This window comes from Ostrea edulis, chromosome 8 (assembly GCF_947568905.1).
Source record: "Ostrea edulis chromosome 8, xbOstEdul1.1, whole genome shotgun sequence".
NCBI lineage: Eukaryota > Metazoa > Mollusca > Bivalvia > Ostreida > Ostreidae > Ostrea > Ostrea edulis.
In genome coordinates, this window is record NC_079171.1 from 15432143 (window position 1) to 15454733 (window position 22591).

The 22591-nt window shown below is 34.5% G+C and overlaps 1 protein-coding gene across 1 annotated transcript in view; it reads right to left on the reverse strand.

Moving 5' to 3' along the window:
- LOC125666110 (uncharacterized) overlaps window positions 1–22591 on the reverse strand; it is a 54850-nt gene that overhangs the window by 12747 nt on the left and 19512 nt on the right. The gene's annotated exons all lie outside the window — the stretch shown is intronic.

The window sequence follows — 22591 nt, forward strand, 5'->3', positions numbered from 1 at the left end:
ATCCAGAAATTTACAGTTTTAGTAGAGGTCTATACCTTTTAAATATCAATATTAGTTTCAATTTAGTATTGAAGATGTTTCAATAACATTGATGTTTGCTTATGTTTTACGTCACATAGAGATTTTTTCACTCATATTGAGACGTCGCCGGTACTAGGATGGGAGAAACTTAAGGAAAGTTCGTGCTTTTACGTATCCGGTTTTAAATTTTAAACACCGACTAGAAAGTTCCAGTTATAACTTCTTTGTCTGATATTTGTAGTTTACGAGAACTGTACGAATTAAATTTAGCATTCAAATGTGAATCTTCAGATATATTTACCATGAATTATTATAGTGTCAAATCCTCACTAGCTCCAATGGTACAAAGCAATGTAATTAATATCTACATTGATTTCTAAAAGGCTCATAGCTTGCAATCTAAACCAGAACAAGTTAAAAATCATACATAGGCGTGACCCTCACAGTGGAATTCAAACTGTTTTTAGTGAGTTTGTGTTTGGTTCAAAGAAACCCAGAATTATAAATCCTCAGAAAATCAGCAGCAAAGTTGTTGAATATTTGAACTCTTCATAAGTACTTGTAGTTGCTAGAATCTACATATATGTTACACTATATTTATTTTTTCTATAAGTATGAGATAGCATGTATGTATTTTTATGTATGATATGATTGATAGCCAAAAAAAAAAAAAGAATAACATACACACCACAAAAATTGTGAGAAAAAGGAAGGGGTGGGGGTGCGCCCCCCCCCCCCAACACTTGTGTTCTAATTGTCTGGTAGGACAAAATTTTCAGTATGTTTTACACACACACACACACACACACACACACACACACACATATATATATATATATATATTTATATTAGAAGTTGATTCGGCACAGTTGTAAATAAATATTGAAAATCAGAATGACACATTCCATAAAAAACAATCATTTACTGCTAGCGCTTTCTCCATGTCTACATAGTTTACTGCTAGCGCTTTTTGAAATGCCTGATGAACCATGTAGACATGGAGAAAGCGCTAGCAGTAAATGATTGTTTTTTATGGAATGTGTCATTCTGATTTTCAATATATATATATATATTTTTTTTTTCACATATATCAGTCTTTAATTTCAAAATACATTACTATTTCGGGGTAAAGTCTCCGCAGAGACCCCCTTATAATCTTTACCTAGGGTGCCAGGGGCCCCTTGGATTAGATGTATATAGGCATACATATACATATATATAAATTTATCATATAAATTTCTACATATAGAAAACACAAACATATATGCATACATACAAACACACACACATATAATATACTGTTATATAACAAAATTTATTAACATGTTATGGCAAAAAAGGTTCTTATTTTTACGGAAAAACCAACAACACAACAATATAATTATGTACATAAAGAACCTGAAACTGCCATATGCGGGGTTAACAATTCAAAAGTTCATATCACAACCCCCATGGCAGCACTATAGGAGGACAGGACCCCTCCTCATAGTGGGAACTTTTTGCAAAATACCAGTATATAAAAGGTTTATTACAAAATTTTATTTGATATAGAAATATAGTTGTTTGTAATCAATTCAAATTGTTCAAAATAAACTCACATTGTAACATAGTTAAAAATGTGCATAGACAGATATTTGTCAGGTTTCATATTATAAAAAGTCATACCTGCAAAGGTGTATAAATTACAATTTGTCTTTAATTGCTTTCATAACTTTAGCATATTTTTTATCCTGAATTTTTGTGTACACTTCTGTATAAAAATTCAATTTACTTTTTATGTGGTTACATATTTCTTGAGGTTTTTCGTCTTTGTTATCTAATCTACAATACATTTTATACTTGTATATTTTACAGGCAATAAGAGATATTATGCTATTCAAAAAGAGTGTCTTTTCATTGTTTTCATAGTAAAATCCTATCACAATTGTTTTCCACGATATATCAAATTTTAAAATTTGTTTAACAATGTCCCATATATGAGAAACATTTTTACATTTTAAGATAAGATGTTCATTGTTTTCTTTAGCATCTCTGCAAAAGACACAAAAATCATTTTCTACTATCTTCCATTTCTTCAGCAATTCTCTGTTACACAATAGATTATTTAATAATTTATAATTAAATTCTGATATACTTCTGTCTCTTATGGATAAGATTTTTTGTTCATAAATAGATTTCCAAGCCGTTTTTGTTATTTCAAAAACCTTTCCGTAATATGTTTGGTGTAATGGAGGTATAAATTTTTCATGACAAAGAATTTCGTAAATCAACTTTGAATTGATATCACACACTTTAACATGTCCTTTACATAATAAATCGTATGATGTACTCCCATGAAAAATGTTTTCGTATCGTATATTTGAATATTCATAACTTTTGAAGGTTTTTGTTATAACTGTTTTTATAATCATATATTCACACATCCAGTTTTTTTTACATATAAGTTTGTCATCAAACCATTCCAAAGGTTTTATGCCATTTTCATTTACAATATCATTCAAAAATTTAAAACCGCTCCTCAGCCAATTATGAAAAAATATTGGCTTGTTTTTGTACATAAAATTTTTATTACACCACAACGGTTCTTTCAATAATGCATTCAGATAAAATTGTTTTTTATTTTTTTTACATTCGTTGAAAAATACAAGCATTTCCTTGTAGAATAGAGGAAAATGTTCCATTATTTGATAATCATTTGATTTCGTAATATTTGTTTTACATAGATATTCAAAATCAAAGTCTCTTTCTTTGCACAAACTATCTACAAAAAAGAATAGAGAGTTTCTCTCGCTTGAAATCCTGTTTATCCAAGATACTTTTATGGATTTTAATTTCAAAGATACATCGACAATTCCAATGCCTCCCTTTAGGACATTTCCAATCTGTGTATTTCTTTTAATTCTATCTCTTTTGTTCCATATATAGTTATATAACAAACTTTGAAATTTCTTAATTACTTCTTCATTTGGAAAGCTCAGAACTGATCCAACATATATAATCTTTGATATTGCTAGGCTATTGATGACACAAACTTTACCAAAAATGGTTAGTTTTCTTTTTTTCCATGATTCAAACAGTTTTTCTAAGTCATCTACAATTTTTGTCCAATTGTTTTTATAACATATTTCTTTGTTGTGTCCTATATAAATTCCAAGAGTTTTTATGCTATCATTGTTTACGTTAACATTTCTAATTTGTTTATAATGATATTTGTGAGGACCCGTTAATATACATTCTGTTTTTGACATATTTAAATACATACCCGAAACATTGCTGAATTTTGCTATGACTTTTAAAGAATGTTCTAGAGAGGTTTCATCTTTAAGAGGAAGAGTACAATCATCTGCATGTTGTATAATCTTAATACTGTTAGTCATTCCTGGTTTTTGAAATCCATTAATATTTGAATTCGATCTAATATTTACCGCTAATATTTCTATAACAAAAAGAAATAATATTGCAGAGATGGGACATCCTTGTCTTATACCTCTCTGCATATTGCATGTTTTGGACATCCATCCATTATTTTTTATTTTAAATATAGGTTTATTGTATAGTATGTTGACCCATTTGAGAAAGTTTTCGCCAAAGTTAAATTTTATAAGAACTTTCGTCATGAAGTTCCATTCCACAGAGTCGAACGCTTTTTGGAAATCAAGAAATAACATTATTGATTCTATATCATTTTCTTCACAATATTCAAAAATATCAATAATTAACCTTGCATTCAGAGCTATATTTCTCCCTTTTATATAAGCTGATTGATTAACATGTATTGCTTTATCCAACACTTTTTGTAGTCTATTAGCTAAAAGAAAAGCTATTATTTTATAATCAGTATTTGTAAGACTAATAGGCCTATAATTGTTAAGACTCTGCGGGTCTCCTTTTTTAAATAAGAGAGTAATTAAAGATAGTCTTTGTGAATATGTCATTGTATACTTTTGGAAGATCTCTTGAAGAGTGCAATAATAATGTTGTTTTATGTTTTCCCAGAAAGTTTGATAGAATTCACACGGTAATCCCTCAGATCCGGGTGATTTATTTTTTTTCATAATGAATACTGTTTCTGTACATTCTGATAGTGAGGGAAGGGTGTCTAATTCATTTTTTTCTTCATCATTTAGACTATATTCTAATTGTATATTACTTAAATATTCATTCACTTTATTATCATTTTCATTATTTGATGTATACAATTTTTCATAAAAATTGCATGTAGAATCTAATATTTCATCTTCATCAAAAACTGTACCTTTTTCATTTTTTAATGATTTTATCACATTTGATATTTGTCGTCTCTTTTCTAAATTTAAAAAATAAGAGGTATTTCTTTCTCCCTCTTCAATCCATTTTGCCCTTGATCTTACCTGTGCACCTTTTGCCTTTTTGTTTATTAATTCTGTCAATTCATTTTCTAATTTTCTTTTTCTATTCATATCTATTTTTTCATATGGCAAGTCTTCTATCTTACTTATTTCTCCTTGAATAGAATTTATTTTGTTTTTGTAAGATTTAGATATATTTTTCGATAAATTTATACATTTTGTTTTTATATTCCTTTTCAAATTTTCCCATGAATCTAGTGCATTTTCTTTATCGAAATTATAGTTTTTCAGGAATGTATTCATTTCGTTCATGAAGGTTTCATTTTCAATTAAAGATGTGTTAAATTTCCAGTATCCTGGACCTCTAAGGTTTTCATTTACAATCAAAGAAAAAATTAAACACTTATGATCAGACATCCTAGTACCGTTTGAGTGTGAACCAGGAATGTTTTGAAGCCTTATATTTTCACATTGAAAACAAAAGGTATCGGATAGTAAAATATAATCTATTCTACTTGTTGGGATATTTACTCCGTTACACCATGAATATCCTTTTTTTCCGCTTTTCATAGTTTTCCACATGTCGTGTAAATCGAGCTTGTTCAGTAGTTGTTTTAAAATTATAACACTTTTATCTGATTCATTTTCTGTTGAGCAATTAAGGTCACCACATATCAATAGATTATCAAAATTTGCTGTATATTTACTAATCCATTCTTTAGCCCGTTTAAAAAAATCACATCTATAATTGATATCGTTTGGAGCATATAAATTAACTAATGTAATAATTTTTTCATCATATGCTATGTTAACCATGAGTTTCCTGCCTTCATTAGATTTATGTATATTTAGTATTTTGAAATTCAAATCTTTATTAAATAATATTGAAACTCCTCTACTGAAAATTGAATCGGAAAAGCAATGTATTGATATACCTTTCCACCTTGCATCATAATTTAGTACATTTTTTTCAATATAGTGGGTTTCTTGCATAAATATTACATCAAAACAGCTATCATTAATCCAGGTATTAAATTTTATACGTTTTTCTGCAGTATTTAAACCCCTGCAGTTCACTGAAATAATATTTAACTTGTTCATGCGTATGACTGACTAGCGGTTTTTTTTTGTTTTTTTTTTTTTTTTTGGTTTTTTTTGTTTGGTAGACTTAACTCTGTTTTTTGCCCTGCTTGTTTCTTGTTGATCTAGAGGAATTGTTGGTAGCTGAATTTTCGTCCGTACGCTGCAATTTGGCTGCCATGCCGTCGAGGATACGTCCAAGCTTATTTTCACCTGGCCAATGTTGCATTAGAGTATGAGATGTTCCGGTCACGTTCAGCCCGCTACCCCAATAAGTATCCCACGTCGATTCCACCAGAATATCGGATTTTCTGATTTTTTTTAAAGCACTTCTGAATTGTGAACAATGCTGTAGTTTAGATTCCAGTATTTCCCGCATAACGGAGTCTTTAGATGTAATCCAAGCATCAGATTCCAGGACCTGACCTCCTACACGTTTGGCATCTAAGGCGGTTTCAGCTTTACTTACGGCTTCTGCACGGTTAAGATCACCAGAACGTAAGGATTTGATGTGTTGGAAAGCATGTTCGGCTGAAGGATATGTTTGCCCAAAAACCTTTAACTCAGTAGGGAAGAAATTTGAAAGAGGGTTATCTTTTCCAGAGAAGCATACTATGTCCTTCTGGTGAGTGACATATGATCTGCATTTATCCGATCCCGGAAAGTGACTTGGTAGCTTGCATATTCTACAACTCTGCTCGAATTCGCAAGCATTTTTGTAATGGTCATCTGCCCAGCAGTTTGTGCACTGCTTCTTTCGTTCCCGTAGGGGTTGGCCTTTGTGAGATATGGTACAGCGTAAACCTGCACATGACGCAGAGCGTGGAAGGAATTTTCCATTCTCTAGAGGCGACATATACACAAAACGATTTCCATTTAATATTTCAGTCATTCTGTGGGTTTTAGGATGTCTGATTTTTTCATATTTGATATCACTTGTTAATTCTACTCCTAGACCTAAGCCTTTGAGCATCTTTTTAATACATGAATCTTCAACCGATAGAGGTATACCTTTAATTAGGACTCGAACAACTTTCTCATCAGGAGAGTCTGTACCCGCAGAGAATGGGTTCGTGTCATAAACCTGGATTGATCTGCTTCCAAGTGAGAATCCTTCAGTAACTAATTTCGATCTACTCTCCGCAGACTTTATGTAGATCCTCCACAGATCTCTATCTCTTTGTACACATATCACATCCGAGACTGTTGCGCTCGCGGCTTCTGCAATGTCAAAGTCGGTGAAATATTTACTTTTTGTTGTTTGAATGTCTCTGTTCCGCATATAAACTGGCTTAAGAGTTTGTGTCCACTCCATAATTTCGTTATCTTAGACACTATATATATATATATATTTGCAAAATATCTCTGGTCATCTATGGTAAAATATGTTTTTGTTAACTTTAGATATAATTCTAAATATTTTTAAAGTAAAACTGGGATATAAACAATTTAGATTTTGAGAATTTTTCAAAATTGCGATATTCTGTGATTTTTTTCTGAAGGATGTGAGCAGATTAAACAGCAATTATGTATGTTTTTAATTGAATATCTTTAAAAATTCTCTCAGTAAATGAATAGCTATTGGTTTTTATATATTATAGCTTAATATGATTTGCTTTGGTGCACATTTTTAATAAATCATGAGATCATGTATCCTTGTGTTAAAATTTGGCTTTTGCATTTGGGGGTATATGTGCTCTGTAGTACATAGTATAAAAATAAACCCGCAAAGGTATGTTTAATATGGATTATTTAGTTAGTTTATGAGTTGTTAAAGTTATTTAAATGAAAAAAAAAATGTTGATTGACAGAAATTTCTGTAAGTATTTACCTACCTTAGCATAGTGATTTATTATCGTTAAACATTAAAAGACTTCTTAAAGTTTGCTGATACTGGATAAAGATTGAATGCGTATTTTAGAAACGAAGAAAATGATGTACCAAAATTGTCGATTTTGTAACGCTAGGGTTCTGGACTCAGGGCGGGCCAAAAATAGTCAGATGTGTAATATATATTATGTAAACTGAAAAGGCTTTCATCAGTATGGGGCATTTTTGGGACATTTGTTTTTTAAGAACCCTTTTTATACTGCTGCTTAGAATTTAGTTTAGATATGCTGAACAGGAAAATTATAGTAGATTTCATAGCCTTTGCTTTTGTATAACTGTCAAGTGACTGGTAAGACCTGTGGGTTTTATATGTCTTTATATGAAGAAACTGTTCCTAACTACCTCAAACTTGCAACAGAAGGCCCTTCTTTGGTTCTTTACGACTTTTTGACACAGTAGATCACAATTAAACTGAATGTCATAGATGTTCAGTAATTTTTCTGTGAGGTTACAAATTGTACATGTAAACAATACAAGTTCTAGAGTATGCAATGTTAAAATTCAATGTAGGGTGCCTCAGGCCGTTTTATTCTTTGTACAGCTGTATATCCGAATGGTCTCAGTGCAAGTATTGATCCCGAGTGTAAAAGTTTTATTGTATGCAGATGACACAGGCACTTTATTCTTTTATTCTAATCCAAAGATTACCGCTAAGGAGCTGTCATAATTGGTTTGTAGATAACAAACTGACACGTTACTGATAGCATTTTGTTTGGACCACAAAACAAAGGTTTAAACCGTTTTATAGTACACGTGCGGCTTCAGTTCAATGTAGTGGTATTAAAATAAGAGTGTAGCGCATGTAAATGTATTTAAGATTTTTTTTGATAATGTGTGGAAAGCAAACTGTTGACGTTATTATTCAAAAGGAAATCAACGCCTGAAATTTATACAAGTATTAAATATGTCAGTGTCTATTGTGTAGGAAATCAATTTATTCTCATAATATACAAAACGAAAGAGGAAAAATTCATTGTGAAAAATATTTAGTGAAGATCACATGTATTTAACAAAACTAGGATATGTCAAATGTGGTTAAATTATATTTACTCTAATTAGAGATCTATTGGTTATATATTCACGACATGAAGTTATGTGAAAAATACATCTAAATCTATTCCCGGCGGATGTGGCTGATCAACATGCCCATTGGATGTTTCCTTCTCAGAGTCACCCGGTCATTAATTGAACCTCTCGTTGTTATGTTAAATAAATTAACTTTTATGAAACTTCAGATAAATATCGATATTGACATAAAAAGATCAATTAAAACTGATCACTTAAAAATTCACTAGACGGTAGACGGCGAATTAACAATACTACCGTTCGCAGTTCCTATGCCGCCATAAAGCTTCGCAGTTCTCAACTTCATTCATGTATTTTCAAAAATGACATTTAATCATTGCATGGCATTTGTCAGTGGAAAATGTGCACAAAGATACGAATTTACAAGAAATCGCAAAGAAATATGGACAACAATGCAACAGAATGGTTACCTGTAAAATGCAAAACGAAACCTATCGAATCGAAACAGATTGTATAATCGACCTGTGTAATCATGATAATGAAAAATGGTATCTCAGGTCCCTGTGAAAGTTACCACATATAAATGAAATTCGCGTCCCTGCTGATGTCGTCTTTTGAGTTGACTAATACATTTTCAAGCGGTCCATTGCTTAGCATCAGACATTGTTTGAAGAAACTGGTGTCTGCAGAGAAAGTTGAAAACAGGGAGATGTTTAACCTCTTATTCCACCTCCAAGTGCTGAGGTGCGAGTTCTGTCAATAATGGAAAAATTATATAGTCCCATACTATACGAATACAATTCGGTAAGATATATATTATCAAAAATAATTATTGATATACAGTAAGTCTAAATATAACTCTCTCTATATATATGGGGTGTTGCTAAAACGGGAAATTGAAATTGGGACGGAAAACAGGAACTATTTTATGTAGCTGCAATAATGTAGCCCTCTCTGATTTTTTTGTTTGTTTATTTTTTTTAGGGAGAGGACTACAACTCCTTAGGATCTCCGTAATGGTGCAAATGCGGGAGTGATTCAATCTCGCAACATTTGCGCTCATTCTAATCATTTCCTGACTTTCTTTACGTAAATAAAATGATATTCTATGTTTCTTAGTCAATATATAAATTTACAACCTGCAACTTAAGATTTGTGAGGCTCTATTCTACCGTTTTCAACAATTTCGATAAATTCCAATTTCTCGATTGATATTTGTGCGCCATGTTTGATGTACTAAAGTTTCAACTTCCGATTGTCAAGTCATTTGCATATGCCATATAAGGTAGTATTTACATCAATGGACAAGTATGGAGGCGAAAGCTATTTCATCGGTATTGAAAAGGTTTGAATTTAATATCAAGTTAAAAACCGAACAGCAGAGTGTAAATTCTTTCTGCAACAATATGATTTTCCTTTCTTTATCGAAGTGGCTCGAGTAACTACATTTTCGCGCTGATTGTCAATGTTGAGGCTTTTCATTAGATCCACCTACGGGATCTCGCGATAACAAGCATGGCGGAACAGACGAAGAATTTTGCATGCTGTACATTATATTTAATGAAAAACACCTTTATTAGACATGCCCGAGCACAAAGTTGGTACTCCTTTTGGTGTAAACAGCATTTGGGACTAATACACAGAGTTTATTATCGGTTATTCATAAAATTATTTTGCAACATTACGGAGATCCTATGGAATTGTAGCCCTATCCCGAAAACGTCAGAATTAAAATAAAATTGGATAGGGCTACATTATTGCAGCTATATTTTATGCAATGATATCTTGAAGAGGTCAGCATTTTGTAAAATCAAAGAAAGGTTTATGAACAATGGAAGCAGACATTACAAGGAAGACATACTCAGAATCCACCGTTTGATACAATACTTCATGTAAATACACAAATATCCACATTTATTATGTAGCGAATAAATAGTCTATTGTAAAATCTAGAGAATGTTAGCGTTCGATGTCCTGAGAATTTATTGAACGCTAACTTTGCATTGCGTAAATTGTGTGCGCCCGAAACATTCCGAGTATGAGCGTTCAATATTGACCTTACCGTAACGACGCAAACAAGTCGTAATGGCGGGTTTAATATTGAACAGTTAAGAAATGCATGCTGATATTGCACACTTTCACCTTAGATGCCAATACTGATGAATTATCGTCTATTTTGGAGTATTTTAAGTGAAAAGGGGTATAATCTAACAACTAAATACTTTAGCTACATAATAAAAGGGTTATTGAACTTATATTGGTGAATATTGACACTCGTTGGCTGTCAAACCTCGCAATCTCGTGCATTTTGACAGCCAACGAGTGCCAATATTCACCAATATAAGTTCAATAACCCTATAATATACATAGATTTGTATTTAGAGCAAAAAATACTGAAACATGTATTTTTGTCCAAATGTGGATCCACCGCCGGCTCCCCCCCCCCTCTCTCTCTCCCTCGTTTGTTGTGTTTCCCCAGACCTGAGACCTGTAAGACTGTAAATCTCCGTTCTGAAATTTTCTGGATACAAACGTAGATGCACATGGTATTATCTGATTACAATTGTAACTTCGGATATTTACTTTATGCTTACCCCCCCCCCTCCCCGCCCCGTTCCGACGTTTAGAACTTTGTATCGGTCTACTCGAAAACCTACATCAGAGGGGAGGCGTATTTCATTTATATGTGGTAACTTTTACAGGGGCCTGAGATTACCATTTTTAATTACTATAATCAAAATACTCGGTTATACAGCCTGTTTCCAGTGACGGATATAAGGGGGGGGGGGGGGCAAAGCTGGCGCCACCCCCCTCCCCCCCACACCCCTAAAATTTTCAAATGTAAGATAAATCGCGGTATTTTGTGTAGAAAAATGTACTAGACGATATAAGAAGCAATAATTTATTCCACTCCCGGAGAAATAAATGACAAAATCTTTTGACTTCTTGAATTACTTTATTGGGAGAACTTAATTTTTTCCCAAAAATCCTTAAATTTGCGTCATTTTATTAATTTCACCTTATTAAAAATGATAGAAAATAGTACAAATGACGAAATAGGAGACATATTTCAAGCCCTATCGGTAAAATCCAGGAGCTTGCGGGGGCTTCGCTCCTGGACCCAATGGGGGCCTCAAGGCGGCCCCAAGACCTCATAACGTCCCCCCCCCCGTAACCGCAATTCCTAGATCTGCCCCATGACTTTCGGTATGTTTCGGTTCGGTATATTTCGATTTCGTTTCGCATTTCACAGCTACCCCCAACAGAATCTTCCTTGTAGGGGAGATGTAAGTAAAACTTGGTAAGTGTGGGAAGCCGATAGCAGTAAACTCCCCACAATACCGTAATTTATGTGATTCAATTATATAAGTTTTCTAACAAATTCTTATTTATTTTAAGAAACATCTTACATTATGAAAGTGATACCTAAAGTGCAATTTTATGGTATTGTTTTTCATGGAGAGCTATTTTTTGACATGATGATTGTGATATGCAAATATGTAGAACAGATGGGAGTTCATCGTTATCTTATGAGAGATCATCCAATTTTTTACTGATGGTTATGGTAACGGTGCTGCCTGCTACAGTAATTAATATTCTCCCCACTCAACGTCCACGTCAAACAACAAAATCTACAACAGAGGTCAAGGTCATACAACTGGCATTCATTTCCAGAACAATTAAACATATAATATTTTTGAAGAACATATTGCTGTCCATAAATAGAATGATATGTGCTTAAAGCATTAAACTAAGTCATCTGCCTTCGATATTTGTTTTTCTTTTCCCAATATACTCTTTGATATTCAATACACCAGTCATTCTGGGGGGATTTTGAAAGGATCAGAAGACCAAGTAAAGTACGTATTTCCCCCCAAAATAAGTTGTTTACAGAGGTCACATTCTTGCTGGTGTGCCATCCCAGCTTATGGCACACGGAGGTATCTTAAAGACAGACTCCAATCCGCTGCTACTGATATCAAAGCTGATTTCTGTCCAATGCCCTTTTGTCGCAAGATATGTGCGGCCCAGTTCAGAGACTGCCTTTTATGGTCACATTTAAAGAATGAAAAAGACGAGGGAAGAGGAACAGCTATGTTTACACCTGGGGGATGAATAGAAGGAAAGATGTCATTGATAAATGTGGACTGATGTCTGAAATGTGATTGATGCAGTTTGTCGTAGCTTGTAAAGAGTTGATTCTGATGGTTTTCATATTAATTTAATGTTAATCATTTATTTAATCAGTTATAACAGCTAACAAGTTTTGTTCATTCAGGTTGTTTTGTTTATATTTATTTATTTAAGCGTTATGAATTTCAATGTTCATTGTTTTTAACTCACCTGAGCTCAAGTGAGCTTTCTGATCACCCGTCGTCCGTCTGTCTGTAAACCTTTAACATTTTTGACTTTTTCGCCAGACCCACTGGGCCAATTTAACCGAACTTGGCAAAAAATATCCTTCGGTGAAGGTCTTTCAAGTTTGTTCAAATGAAGGGCCATGTCCCCTTCAAAGGGGAGATAAATTACATATATAGGGTGGGGTCGTTTAAAATTCTTTAACTCAAAAAGCACTAAGGCCGAAGAGTTTACATTTACAGGAAAGCTTCCTTACATAGTGCAGATTCAAATTTGTAAAAATCATGCCCCCCCCCCCCCCCCCCGTGTGTAGGTTGGGGCCACAACAGGAATCAAAGTTTTACATGCAAATGTAAATAGGGAATTTGGTTCAAGGTGACTCATGTGAGCGATGTGGCCCATGTGTCTCTTGTTCTTCTTCCTTAAGATAGTGAATGCAGTTTGTTATTTCCCACTTCAGATCTTATCTGAAACATAACATACACATCTCTTTTGTCTATCTTAGTTTATTAGTTTCTTGTGTGTGTGTGTGTGTGGTATTTTACATCATTATTTAAACATTTACTTATTGGAAATGTGTTTATATCTGTTTTCCTTTTTATGAGAAAGCTGGTTGAACTGTGAAGTTCTAATTAATTAAGAAATGAATTGATAGGAGCATAATAAGATATTTGACATGATTAATCTCGTACGAAAAATAGGTCCATGACTTGAATCAAAGATTCCGGTTTGAACCTGTTATACCTAAGCCTACATTAATATGCAGAACATTCCTCTTAGTCCTCACAGGGCGTCTAGTTTGAAGGCGGACCACCCCCACCCCACCATGCGTAAGTAAGAATGTGTGCTACTTCTCCTAAAGCTCTCTACAAAATATGTCTTCCTTCAAGTTTACTCGAGTGAGTACATGAGTGGCTAGGGCATGCCCCACACCTGGAATACCAATGTTGTTCGAAGCTTTGTCGGCTGGAAGTGATGTTTTACATATTCGTCATGTGACCCATCTATCTCTTTCATTACTTCTAGTTTACTAAACACAAGATACATGTACCCGCGGTTTAGTACATGCATGAGCTGCCTTTCCGGCACACACGAGTAAATAAATTAAGGGCTTCAACACGCCTATCCTGAATAGCAGTCTGATACTTGAATATAGGAAGTATATTACTGTCGTGTATCGAACTATACATGGCATGGATTAAAACCGATTATGGCCGTATTTACTACAAACACCATTCAAGGTTCATCACTGTATTTTACTACCGGAAACATGTGTATTCACAATAACAACCAATATAAGGGAGACAACTAGTAATGACACTAGATTTCAATAAATCATAGAGTTATCTTTCTTTTACTAATATACTATCAAAGTCTATTACATTTTAACTTGCAACTATACTACAATTACGATATGGAGAAACTCATCTTATGGTCAGCTAAATGACAATTGTCGAGGTACAGGGGAGATAAAGAGCTCACAATTCATTGTTATATAAACAAGGTTTAAGTCATGTTTTTGTTTATTATATAGGTTATGTGAGAGTTTCCTTTAAAGCAGAATTTCAAAATTACGAGTTAATTCCGAACACAATTGCACATTTTTTAGTGTTTATCAGATCTCATTTTATGTTAAACATTTCTATTAAGCAATCTATATGTAAACAAAAACGTGGCACGAGCCTTGCTTATATAAGAAAACAATCGGTACTCGAGAAAAGTTACCAGTATGTGCTTATTTTATTCAAAGGTAAGTTGAATATCATTTAAGACAACACATCAAGAAATTGAGACCCATGAGCACACGAGGCTGACTTTGGACGGCAACATACAGTGTAGATAATGTAGCTATCCGGATTACCACTGTGCTCGAACCTATCGTCAGCTTGGAAGTTTCAAATAACACAAAAGGAGTGAGAACACACTTCCTTACTGTCAGACGACGACACAAAGAAGAGCATTGAGCGAATGCGTTCTAATTAAGAAAAGTTACCGCGGTACAGGCAGATTTACCTTTAACTGCAATTAACTATATGATATCCATATTATTTCATTTTCATTGTGCCAGTGATGCTGATTGACTGCTCTTTATTTTGTTAATCGTTGCATTGACAAGAAGCTCCTACACAGTTGAGAAAGGTGAAGATAACGAACAGTCCAGAGGTGGGATCATGTTGACCGGTCACACCCGCCGTGAGCCCTATATCCTGATCAGGTAAACGGAGTTATCCGTAGTCAAAATCAGTGTGCCAAGAACGGCCTAACAATCAGTATGAAACACGTCAGACAGCATTAACCCAATGATGGGTTGTATTGACGGACTAGATCGTTATAACGGCCATAGAATTTGCGAAATGCTGACGTCAATCGAGACTGTTGAAACCCCTGTACCATCAACTTGGTTGTTGGTAGCGTGCTTCGATTTAAAAACTGACTGACGATGGAGAAGTTGAAATCAGAAGTAATGCGGAGTTAACGAATAGATTTCAGTCATTCTAGAGCTTGTTGGTACATAATAAATGATAACGATGTTTGGTTGGATAGAGGTACATGTATATTGCGGAAAATGGAAGGAAAACTTATGTATCATGCGCTACGAAAAGAACAATAAATTCATCCCTTAAATCAGAATATGATATGTGACGGAAAAACTAAACATTGTGCATTTACTAGATGATATCAAACAATATCGGAATCTTTAATATCTTTTCTCCTTGGTTTACGCTACATCTTCTATTTTTTCACCCTTCGTTATTTCCATTTTGAATCATTACGTCAAATGAAAAACTATTATGAACCCCTATTTAGTAAGAAATTGAATGTCATTTTGAAATCTTGTGACACATTATGCAGAAGTTCATTTGATACATGTAGTTGTTACATTGTTTTGTCATTACAAGTTGCAGATAAAGTTTGAATTTTGTCTTGGTCCGTTGATTTTTCACTAAGTTATTGCCCTTGGACTTAGAAAACAGCATGAATTGTCAGTTTCTGGATATTTGTGTTGTGCTTACACATATTCATTTGATATTTGGTACATTCCTTTGCCATAACATGTTATAGATCAAGTTTGAACTTTTCCTGGTTCAGAACCTCGATAGTAGTTGATTTCCAACCATTCCTATCCTGGTTCCCCAATTTGCCCCTTTACTATAACCTACATAATAAACATTGAATTTTGTTATGGTCCAATAATTTTTGCCGCCGGTAAGGGACTGTGTATTGCAGTGATCTCAGATTGCTTTTCTATTTAAAAACAGGTATAAAATGACTAAACATGACCCAAGTGCAGATAGAACCACTTACATTCTCGTGCTACATGGAGTATTACATTTATTTTTCAAAGTATGACAGGGGGCATGCTGCAGGTTGACTAGTACTAAAATTATTGACAAACCAAAAGCCAAAATAAAAAAAAACAGAAACAAAAAACACCCCCCCCCCCCGAAAAAAGAGAGAAAAAAAAACAACAACACTCCCACACACACAAATAATAAAATGGTGCTTTTTTCGATCTTCAAGATCTAACTCAAACTGCCTCAATCCCCCTCTCAACGTCAATTCTTAAATCGTGGAGTATTGGGTCGCTAAATGGATTAGATTTACAACTTTCAAATGAATAATAAGTCCGTACTGATTCGAAAGTATCGCGATTATGAGAAAGAAAGAGAGCGAGCAGATCCCTATTCCATGTACATATCTAGTAAGTTTTTTATTTACTGAATACTGATTCACATTCAAAACATGAATTTTCCGCATTACTCATTTTATTTTTATTAAACAGTGAATTTAAGAATATTTTAATGAAGAAATTAAGGTAGTGATTGCATGGGTCATTGAAAATTAATGAATCTATGAATTTTTACATATTTTTAGTTGACATTATCTGTAACTCATTATGAAAGTATCATACAATGTATATGGTTTTCACGGAAATTGTGACGCTACGGTTGTCATAGTAACACCTCTTGTCGACTTTCCGTAATAAATGGTACAGTCATTTCAGATGTTGTTTAAAAATGATACAAAAGGGGTATGTGATACAAATTGTATATCAAATTGAAGTTAAAGCCTTAAATAATATAAAATTTGTATTAATATGTCCATTTATTTTCATATGAAATAGAAACAGGCCTGCTTATGAGCAATTTCACAATTTTTATATGGCAATTATTCACCAAAGCAGAGATATTTTCACCCCCTGAGAAATAAATGACGAATTAATTTTTTTAAAATATGTTTTAGTATCAATATTGGTTTTCAGGTTTACTATGGCGGTATGATCAGTATAGTTGCCCCTCCCCCTCCTTACATTTAATTGCTGCAGGTGATAATTACAATAAATATGGATCTTACATATACAGTGGAGCCTCGGTAATCCGGAAGGCATTAATCCGGACGCTTCACCTTCCAGACGATTTTTTTAGGGGACAGAATTTTTAAACATTTTGCATCATTAATCCGGGAGTTCGCGTTCCGGATCCGGACGGTCACTATTTACTACAAAACGTTAAATGCATTGAAAATTGTACCGTTAATCCGGACGGTAATTTGTTTTATAGGGAAGGTCTGTGTCGGACAATTCTAGCAAGGCGTAAATTATAAAGAAAACAAGTCAAACGGTCCAATTGAAGCGCTTACTTGTACCCTGTCAACACCTTCTTATAACTAGGTGGTGCATGATGATACATGTAGGTCAATTAAATAGCACGTGCCGATCGAGACATTGTATTGTCAATTTTCGCACATAAAATCTGTATTGCGTGTAGTGTTGAATTTTTTGTTAATAAATCTGTAGCATATTATTTTATAGTCTTGATCAATAACCTAATTAAACGTCATGCCGTAATGATAACTTGTTAACTGCTACACATATCAGTTGCACTGATTCGTAAATTCATTATCGGCTTATTCGAATCTAAAGAGTGTAGATTATACTTCTAGATTCTGGATTTTATACTGTTGATTGGCGTGAAATATACATGTATGTTTATGCACATGATTATGTAGTAAGTTTTTAATGTTTAAAATGTCACGCATGTAGAATGTACCTGCGTACGATTGATTCTTGTTACGATGTTGAATAGAGCTTTATTGCTTTCGAATTTTTAAACTCTGGGTAGAAGTGGGAAAATTACCAATTTAAGGGAAATGACAATTAAATTTTGTATGTACCCGTAATGTTGGTTTAATCCGAGTTTTGTTCCGTTATTATCGCGTCATGAAAATAATAGGTGCGCGTGGCTAGATCAAAGTAGTAGTATGTCTTGTTATTACGAGCTTAGGTTTTGCTATTTCCAGCTTAAATGACTTTATTCTCCCGATATTGTCTTGGATAATTATAGAATAAGAAATATAAACTCTGGCAGATGGAATTTTGGTTAAAGAATGTTGTGAACTGATATGATAATCACGAAATTCTTTAATCAACTTTGGACGATTAAGTGTGTTTTAACAGACCGCCGAACCCGTAAATCGTGACAGATGGAAATGACCGTCCTCTTTAATAAAAGTGTGATGAAATGTTTGAAGTGTAAATTATTATTTTAGTTACTAATGATTTATTTACTTATAGTTACATAAAGTGCTTCATTATTTGTTTTAGTGCATACGGTACACATGTGTATATTTATTTGTAGTGCTAATATATATGTACAATGTAAGCATAGGCAAATACATATGTACACTGCACACGAACATTTCAATTTTAGTGCTTTGAAATGCATGTAAATGTTAAAATTATCATAATTTATTTACTAATGCAAATGGTTAAATCCAATGATAGAAAGTGTTTAATTCACTACGCATCAATAAAGTAAGCATATTGGTTACTTATCTAAAGATAGAAAATATGCGATTCAATTATCCGGACGATTTTGCCGGGAACCAAAGTGTCCGAATTAACGAGGCTCCATTAACTCATATTAAAACTATAAAAATGTTTTGATGTTTATTATCAAAGAATGATAGTACTGTTGCTTTGGAGATGTTTTTATTACTTTCTGTTTGAAATTACTTGTATATTCATGCTCTGGAGGTGAATGTTAAAAACGCGGGAAATATAACCCATACGATGTAAACTGTGCATTGTGACGTCGATACCTGCAACGTCTTTAATTTTTTCTCTCCTTTCAAACCAAGCGATTATCAAACAACAAAACATTCTTCTTATTTTTTATGTTACAAGAAATAACTCAACCAATTGAGAAAAAGATATTAACAGCGAGTGCTGCTTTTCAGAATACACACTTTTTTATTTCTCTTAACATCCACGTTACACAGTAGCATTTTAGATGTATGTGCACTTACACTATATACATGTTATGAAATTCATAACATTATATATTATGATTTCAATAGGCCTAGTGGTTTGGGAATTAACTTTACGTGCTGTAAGACTGCAAAATAACGGGGGGGGTGGGTGGGTGGGGGGGGGGGGGGGTATACAATGTATGTATCATGGAGACCAAGGGCCTTATGACTAATATTTAAAAGATAATTAAAACATAAGGGATTTTTCATTTGTATTATAACGGGACTTTCAGTATTCCCGTGTATCTCCATGGTCAAAAAGAATAACGAGAGTTTCATTGTTTAAGAATAAATGGTATATTCTTATTAAAATCACAGGTATCTACAAATTGATTAGCAATATATGAAACAGTATCATAATATTTAAAGTCCAAGGGAGTGTGATATTTACCATTTAAGCTGTATAATATAATTCTGAATTTTTGCCCCAGTCCCCGAAAATACGTCTAAACATTCTGAAGTAGGTTGTTCAACTTTCAGTAAAATTCCCGACTGGCCGGGTCTTACAGTCTCGGCACGCGCATAAGAAAACCGATCGGGTCTAAACTAAGGGAAGTAACTCTAATAGAATACTAATGATAAAAATACAGTTACTATAGATATGAAACCATCACACTCCCCCTCTCTTAAGATCTAATGTGGTATCCACATTAGTCAATACATATACAATGTCTTATTTACATTCCAATTAAAACAACAATACAACAAAACAACATATGTGCATGACTTTTCTAATAAAATTTTAAAACTAATATATGTGCAATCCTGATATTTACAAGAGAGGTGAGTCTTTTCTTAAACAAAAATGCACAAGTCTATTTCACTGTTCAGGAAACCATAACCCATTTTCCTTCAACCGTCTTATGTTCTTTTCCATTTCTCTGTTCTTCCTTTCCGCTTCCCGTCTGAGTTGTCTCTCCCTCTGAAGTTCCGAATCCCCCATCTCCGCAAGTCTTCTTTTAGCGAATTCCCTGGTACTCCCGAGTTGGTCGATCCCATTACATAGCCATGCAAAGAAGACCGTAGCTCCTCTATGTCCGTAGGTAGGGGATGTAATGCGAGTGGCTGGTTATCCCTCCAAGAGGTTTGTGTCGTCACTGAACTTGCCCTGTCTCCCTGAAACGATATTCATCAACTGTCATTTCCCTCTGCTTGTGAAACGGTGCATCTGGTTTAGATGACTCAGGGACTTCAGGCTTAACAGGTACCTGTTGGTCGACTCCCAGTTCCTCAAGGAAATCCGCTTGAAGTGGCATCGTCTGTGTACTTTGCCCCTCCTCCTTCTCGGTTCCTCCTCTATACGTATATATGCCAGGGTCAACATAACCCTTGTTTTCCCGGACCACGGTCTCACACTTGGCGAGAATGTCCTCCATTTTCTGAGGGTTACTTTCGTGTTTTCCCTTTATGTGATTCCGCATGTCAGCTTTTTGTCTGCATTCTGCTAGGCAGTTGGACACGGGACACAGGTACTTCATAGAGTGAAGTTTATGCCTCTCTTCCCAATGTCTACTAAACTTGGTTTTGGAGGGAAACCTAAAAAGTTTGGAAATTTTTGAAGATCTAGAATCATAAAAGAACCATTTCCTTGGCTGACTTTCAAACATGTAGTAGTTACACTGATATACATCCAAGTTTCATCCTTAATTATGTTGACCTTTGCCCCCATCACAGCAACCTCTGCTGTTGGCCAGGCATAGTTGGTGTCACCCCTCAGGTGTTTAGAGCTCATCACATACAATGTATGTATCATGGATTTGGAGGGAAACGTTATCCCTTTGCATCCCGATATGGGGCACACCATGTCTCTGGCATCAAACAAAATCTCGATAGAGTCTGTCTCGCACTGATGGAGGATGGCGTTGATTTCATCAATATCCGCAAATAAATCTAAAGTGTTGTCTTCCATCTGAAATGGACGTTAAAATCCCCTTTTTTTTGGAAAAAATGAAATTTCAGTATATGTATACACAATAAAAAAAATCAAAGATACATGTTCTCTCCCACCCATGGTATATGTCAAAAAGGCAATAGTCAACCCAGTGACTTAACAAGTACACAACCTAACTTTACTCATTATACACTCCAGTAGAACATTTTAAAATACAGGTAGAACAGTCACCTTAAGCTATCCACAAGCACTCATGGTGACTATAAACCAGTCTATCATTCTAGCGTTAGGAATTTACACAACGTACTAACTCATGCCTACCAAAGACATTTAACTCCCTGTAACGCAAAGATACTGAAAAAAAAAAATCTTTTTTAAAAATAAATATCACATCCCCCCTTTAAAAACATAGTTTAGAATTAGGGTGAATATCTAGGCGCAGGCTTAATAAGCCTTCCTCTCCGAGATAATTTTACACAAAGGTACTGTGAAGATGAACGAGTTTGAGGGTCATTTTCAGATAAATCAATAGTATCGTCATCAGAATCGATTAATGAATCGTCATCTCGGAAATCGACGACTTCTTCCTGATCAGAATGATACTGATTCTCTGACTCTCCATCGCCTTTGACTGGCTTTAAATGGTCTACATAGACAACTAAAAGCTTTCCTGTAGCATTGTATTGGATTTCGTAAGTAATGTCCGAGAACCGTCGAATAATACAATATGGCTCAGTCTATCCAGATCCTAATTTCTGTCGAGCTTGGGAGGATACCATCTCCACACCAATTTCCTGTATCAAACACTCGAGGCTCGTGATATCGTTTCGTTTAATTAAATTTTCATGCACTGTGGAGAATGACATTTCCATCACATTTTGAACCCATTCGACATAGGCATAGGAACATTCAGTGCTTGGTAGATCTGTAGGTGGATTTCCAGCAAGGACGTCAATTGGTAGAGATATTTCTCTTCCTAACATTATAAGATTTGGAGTACTTTTAGTACTTTCATGTATTGTGGCTCTGTATGCCACCATCAGGTAAGGCAGATGGTCATCCCATTTAGTTCTGTTTTCGTCTACAAAAATAGCTAGCATATGTTGTAAGATTCTATTAATCCTCTCGATCATACCGTCAGATTGGGGGTGATATGGCGTGGTGCGCGATTTCGCTATTCCTAAGAGTGTGCACATTTCAGAAAATAAATCTGATTCAAATTCCCTTCCTTGATTGTATGGATGCGATAGGGTGCTCCAAATCGACAGATAAATTCTGTAACCAGCTTGTCTGCCACAGTCTGAGCAGTATGATCGGCCAAAGTGAAGGCCTATTTCCATTTGGAAAAATAATCTCCTATAACCATGATACAGTACGACCAGCGCGGATTCCGTATTTTCCGCGCTCCCCCCCCGCGGGATAGAGCTACGGCGGTATAGCTCAGGTAACCCTGCATATCCCACGCTCCCCCGTGGTCCCGCCTTCCTCGCCGCGGTCTCACCTGTAGATGATTAATGCCATCAACAAACGCGAGTTATCTCCCGTTAACGTAAAAATAATATATACTGATCATAAACTGAAAACAGATCGTTTGTTCAGCAATACTATAAATAAATCATTAAATTGCCATATACATGTGCATGCATCGCTTGTAAAACACATTTTACAAAAACTTCTCATGTTA